Source organism: Sminthopsis crassicaudata, chromosome 5 (assembly GCF_048593235.1).
Source record: "Sminthopsis crassicaudata isolate SCR6 chromosome 5, ASM4859323v1, whole genome shotgun sequence".
In the NCBI taxonomy this organism is placed as follows: domain Eukaryota; kingdom Metazoa; phylum Chordata; class Mammalia; order Dasyuromorphia; family Dasyuridae; genus Sminthopsis; species Sminthopsis crassicaudata.
Window position 1 is genome coordinate 92693236 of NC_133621.1, and position 6647 is coordinate 92699882.

At 34.8% G+C, this 6647-nt stretch overlaps 1 protein-coding gene across 6 annotated transcripts in view; it reads right to left on the bottom strand.

The window, feature by feature from the left end:
* The window catches only part of CUL1 (cullin 1), an 84196-nt gene that overhangs the window by 75273 nt on the left and 2276 nt on the right, over positions 1-6647 (bottom strand). The gene's annotated exons all lie outside the window — the stretch shown is intronic.

A 6647-nucleotide genomic window follows, 5' to 3' on the forward strand; every position in this document is an offset into this window, starting at 1 on the left:
AAAAAGTGCTTATAAAGTAAAATAATATACTTAGGAACCTTTCATCCTAAAGTGTTACAATATATAAATATATAACAGTAGTCTAAAACAATTTCAGGAGTACTAATAAGTTGAAGAATCTAGAAAAACTTTGTACTAGAGAAGGTAACTGAAACAAGCAATGAATTCTACAAGATAGACACACAAATATTAATGGATCAGGTTCACTTTCTACCAAAGTAGAATCAGCCCCCACTAAAATTTTAATTTCTGACAATTACTGAATTTAGTGATTGAAAAGTGAATAAATCATATTAAAGGGTCCCCAAATTCAATGTAACAATACATATTCATTACAAGACAGCTTTTATTCTAATCACAGAAAATGCAACTGCCTTGGAGTATGTCACCCCAGAAAGAAGATTAATTTTTCTACCAGATATGCATAGGTTGAATAACTGTCTCATGGTTTTAGTGGAGAGAGAAAACTCCTATTATTCTGACATCATGGCATAGATTCTTGTTTTGGGTGTAATTATTTTCCCCATTTTACAGATTAGATGACTAGGGCTCAGAAATTAATAATTTTCCTAAATTCACAATCAGAGCTGAGATATAAACCTAGGTCTCTCATGACATCAAGTTCTATGTGCTTCCCACTGTTCTATATTCTTACTCACCAAAACTGCCAGTGTCCTTAAGTTAGAACATAAAAAACCAGTAAAATACCAGCAATGCTGTCACAGAACCTAAGAAATCTATGAATATTTTCCTTTTGCCTGAATGTGTCACTCTCTGAAAGGGAGGGATGGAGGGAGACAGGAGGGGAGAAAAATATAAATCACCTTTGATATCACATTTATACAATGTCACCTATTATTAGCTATTGCATTGTTGACAATGTACTGGTAATCAACCTATATCTCTTTGCCTTAATTCATAGAACACCACCTTTATCTTTCTCTTCTATTGTTCTTGTTTTCTAAGGACGTTTATTTATGCTGCTTCAGTATGACAAAATTTTTGAAAGGGGGGAAAATCCAATTGTAATTACCTTTTACAATCATTTTTAATGACTAGGATTCCTTTAAAATTTACCTTTCATAAGACTTAAAATAGTAAGCCATTCAGAAGGGACTAACTTAACACTAAATCCAAGTCTTCTACACTTAAACACTACAGAGAAAAATAAAACTAGCTAATAGGTGTGGAGCATTTTAAGATTTGCAAGGTGATTTTACATATATAATATGTATGTAAACTACTTCATTTGATACAGGTGGCTTCTACACATACTTCGGATACTTGAAAGTATGTCTGTGCATAACCCCTATATAATTGCAAGCAATTATTATAGAAAACAAACTTTTTCAAGTTAAGATTTTCCTCCAAATTATTTTCACCATTAATATTTTGTTAATTTTAAATATATCACTATTTTTAATAAAATGCTGAATTTATTCTTTAAAATTAAAGGCATTTCAAATTAAACAAACTCCACAATCAAATGCTGTTATTCTGGTTTTAGTAACAATTATGATGATATCTAACATTTTATATAATGCTTACTATGTGCTACCAGCACTTGGTTAAACAAGCACTTTACAAATTTACTTCATTTGATTCTCCTAACAGCCCTAGGAGGTAGATGATATTTATCCCCATTTTACAGATGGGAAAACTGAAGCAATCAGATTAACTGAATTGCCCAAAGTCACAAAGCTAGTATCAGTGGTCAAATTTCAATTCAGGGATCTCCACTCTAGACAAGAGGGTTCCATCCACTGCTCCACTTAACAGCTTCTCCTTTTAAATGTGAAAATATCTTGGGACCTTATGTTGCTCTCTATGCATCAGACTTTAAAAACTACCAGACTTAGTGCAAAAAATATGAAATCTATGGAGGGCAAAATACCAAAGAACTAAAAATCTGGTCAACAATTTTTGTTTCTCAGTGGCTTTGAGTTTAAACATAATACTGGCATACAACAACTAACAGGTTTGAATAATCTTACTATATTTCTCTCTCCAAATCTACTCCTCCTCTAAATTTCTTTAATTTTGTTGGAGTACCAACATCTTTCCAGTCATTAATATACCTAACTAACCAAATTCACTCCGATCCAAGAGAAAATTATCCCTAGAGTTCAGGTACCCATCACCATCTTTTCTTCTTGCTACCTGAAATAGTTTCCTAATTGAACTCCCTGGATTCCACCTCCCCCTGCTCTAAATCCATTTGCCAAACTTGATAATATTCGCCATATCCAATCATGTAATAACTATGTTATGTTTCTGCTCAAAAATTTCCACTGGCTCCCTCTTGTCTCATGGAGAAAATAGAAATCTTTCTTTCCTGGCTATTAAAAGTTGTCACAACCCATTTCAAGTTTACTTATTTTACATACTTACTGGACTCTAATGCAGCAAACTAGTTTGTCTGAAATCTCCCTACCCCACAATTCTGGTCTCAGTCCTTGAAAGGTTACACCCCATGCCAAAAAGAATGCTCTCCCTTCTCTACTATCACTTCAAAATCCCTAGCTTCCTTTAAGGTTCTGCTGCAGTTTCACCTTCCAGGTGTACTGTCCAATTCCTCTGGCAACCCTTAAAATTATTTTCTACATGGAAGCATAAGGGAGACGATGCCATGATGTGCAGGTGAATTGGACTGAATGAAGTGAGGGTGGGATGTGCAAAGTCACCTGCCTTATCACCTGCCTTACTTTCCTCTCCAGAGTCATCTGGGTCCAGTGGCAAAATAGAGATCAAGATGACTGGAAATGGCCCTGGCTGTAGTAGGAGACCTTGGCCTTTTTAAACTAAGGTCTTCAACAAGTCTCAGTTTGACTGAGGCCACATACTTTCAGTGAATAAGGCTAGTGGAGAATGAAGAACAAGCAACAAAGTCTGTGAGTGAAGCTGGCCTGGAATTGGTCAGCTGGAAGAATCCATCCTTTTCTCTCTCCCCTGCTTCCTTACTTTGCTCCTTCTGTCCACATAGGTATCATCTTACCTACAAATGCTCTTTTTCTCTCTTGAATGACCAAACCCTGCCAAGATATCTTGGGTTTTACTGGCTAGATTTCTTAAGGACCAGGCCACCTTAAACCAAAAGCAATCTGATTCTTACTGGCTACAATAGGTTCTAAGCCAAGCCCTATTTGGTCATTATTTGGATCCCGATTGATTCAAATTGAATACAAATAGCAGTTATTTCTACTTTGACCAGAAACCCAGAAGATCTTCCCCTCCCAGATTCATTCAATCTTTATTAAGATTTTTGGGGGCTAGGCTAAAGAGAAGATTCTTTGTTTCAGTTGGGGACCTAGCCTTAATCATTGAATAGGTGTAGTCTCAGTCAAACTGAGACTTGCTGGAAGACCTTACCTTAAAAGGCCAAGGTCTCCCATTGTATCCAGGGCCATCTTCAATCTTTCTGATCTCTATCTTGTCATTGGACCCAGATGGCTCTGGAAGGGAATGTGAGGCAGGTGATCTTGCACAACCCTCCCTCACTTAAATCCAATTCATTTGCCTGCACCATATCACCTCCTTGATGTTATGGAACTCTTCTGGAATGAAGGACAAACAAAAAGAACAAGGAAGCAGAAAACTGGGGAAATAAATTTATATCCAAGGGTTCAGATAAAGATCTCATTTCTAAAAAAAAAAAAAAAAAAAGAGAGATGACTCAAATTCTTAAGAATACAAGCCATTCTCCAGTTGATAAATGGTCAAAGGATATGAACAGATAATTTTCAGAAAAAACATTTCTAGTCACATGAAAAAATACTCTAAATTGCTATTGATTAAAGAAATGCAAATTAAGATAACTCTGAGGTACCACTAGACACCTCTAAGATGACAGGAATGATAATGATAAATGCTGAAAGGGATGTGAGAAAACTAGGACATAATACATTGTTGGTAGAGTAGTGAATTGATGCAAACATTCTGGAGAGAAATTTGGAAGCGTATTCAAAGGTCTCCAAATGTGCATACTCTAGATCCAGCAGTGTCTCTACAGGATCTGTATCCCAAAGAGATCATAAAAAAGGGAAAAGGACCCACATGTACAAAAATATTTGTAGCAGCTCTTTTTGTGGTGGCAGGGAACTGGAACTGAGTGAATGTCCATCAGTGGGAGAACGGTTGAATAAATTATGATATATGAATGATATGGAATATTACTGTTCTGTAAGCAACGACTAGCAGGATGATTTCAGAGAGGTCTGGAGAGACTTATGTGAACTGATGCTAAGTGAAGTGAGTAGAACCAAGAACATATTGAACACAACAGCAAGGTTATGTGATATCAATTCTGACTGAAGGGGCTCTTTTTAACAATGAGGTGATTCAGGCCACTTCCAATAAACTAGTGATGGAGAGAGCCATCTGCATCCAGGCAGAGAACTATGGGGACTCAATGTGGCTCACAGTGTAGTATTTTTTGTTGTTTGCTTGTTTTTTCCCCCCCTTTTTTGATCTGATTTTTCTTGTGCAGCATGATAAATGTGGAAATGTTTGGAACAACTGCACAAATTTAACCTATATTGTATTACTCTGCTATTCTGGGGGGAAGGGAAAGGAAAAAGGTAGAAAATTATGGAATGAGATTTTGCAAGAATGAATGTTTAAAACTATCTTTGCATGTATTTTGAAAAATAAAAAGGCATTATTTAAAAAGAATTTCATTCTACTTGGGAGAATTTATGTATTTACTTTTATGTGTACATATTGTTTTCCTTGGCTCCCCAAAATAGACTATCACCTCCTTAAGGTCAGGTACTGTTTCAGTTTTTGTCTGGCACATACATAATGAACATTTATACATACAGCATATTGCATTATTTATATATACAACACGAGCAACTGCTTCATTTTGTCTGACTAGGTACACTAGTAACTAGATTTCTATCTCCATATATATTCATTCAACAAACATTTATTGAACATATTGTCTATCTTCCCAAATCACTAGGAGAGACAATGATAACTGTTACTGCAAGGAAAGAACAAATGTAATACAGATCAGAATGAAAGTGCTTCAAGGAGTTTAAAATATAAGATCAGATGAAAAAGAAATCACTTTCAAGAGAAAAATCACTTACAATGGAGATGAAGCAACTTGTCACCAAAAATAAGTAATATCTTCCAAATAAAATGTAACAACAATGTTTTAATTGGATTGCTATCTTTCTAAACTTAAATATGAGATGGAAAAATTCTTAATTTCATGGGCAAGACTCTTGAGATTTTAATATTTTTTTCTACCCCCAAAGGAACCTCATGTCATATTGGACAGCTGGAGCCAGGAAGACCTGGGTTCAAATGTACTTCTGACACATATTGGCTGTACAACCTAGACAATATCCTTCAAAACCTCTTTTGGGGCCCCAAAACTTTAAGACTATAATTTGCAGAGTAGATGCCTATAGAAAACTAAGATGGCAATGTACTAAGTGCTATGGGAGATATAGAATCTTAAATACCTTATTTATATCTTAAATTCTTGAGAAGTTTGTTTTTCAAAAGAACTCTAAAAATACTCATTTCATGCAACTATTCATGTTCTTGGCATTTCAATATAGGGTCCACCTGAGATGGGATAATGGCAAAAATTTTTTTAAAAGTGCAGTAGACAATAGAAATCCTAGCTCAAAAACTTATGGAAGAGGGGGCAGCTAGGTGGCGCAGTGGATAGAGCACCCGAGTTCAAATCTGGTCTCAGACACTTAACACTTCCTAGCTGTGTGACCCTGGGCAAGTCACTTAACCCCAGCCTCAAAAAAAAAAATAAATAAATAAAATAAACTTATGGAAGTTACCTTGCTGGTTCTTAGTTGTCTCATCTGTAAAATGGGTTAGATAGATAGATAGATAGTTTTGAGATAGCATTTAGAGATACTAATTCCTATGAAAAAGGAGTTAGATGCCCCTAAGAAACAAAAATTCTTGCTCACACAGATAATAAAAGTGATAAAGCCAAACTTGAAAAGCAATGTTCAACTGGGAAAAATGTTACTGGACATTAAAAAGTTAATTTTTTTAATACTTAGTAACATTATATTGAATAGTTTAAGATACTGTACTGAACATTCTACTCTCCTTCCATTCAAACTTGAGTTCTAAATGTTTAAAATTCAATACCACTCAAAAGATTAATGCCAATAAATGAAAAAAATTTAAAAGCAGACTCAAAAACTAACTTCATTAACTACTTTAAATGAAAAGAATTTAAAAATATACTTCCAGATTGATGATTTTGGGGGCAAAACTGTAACCATCAGAATACAATTTTAAATTATATAAAATTTCAGAAAACTCAAGAGAGGATGATTGCAATCCGAATTTTCTATTTCGATTATTACATTGCCTGCAACAGGCAATCTTTTTCTCTACATAATCATGCATGAATGAATGAAAAAAAATTATACTTATTATGTGCAAGTCTGATGATATGTCAAACTCCGACTTTCTAATACACCCCTCCCAATTAGCTACAGCTCTTATGATAATAAAAATGAAAATTAGTGCTTCCAACCTAAGGTATAAATACTATGATTGATTGCATCGACTCAAGAGACAACTTTACTATTTTAATTTTCCTCCCCAAAACAGTAGTTGCAAAGACCCTTCTTTAGTTTTATTTTAACACAAGTGTG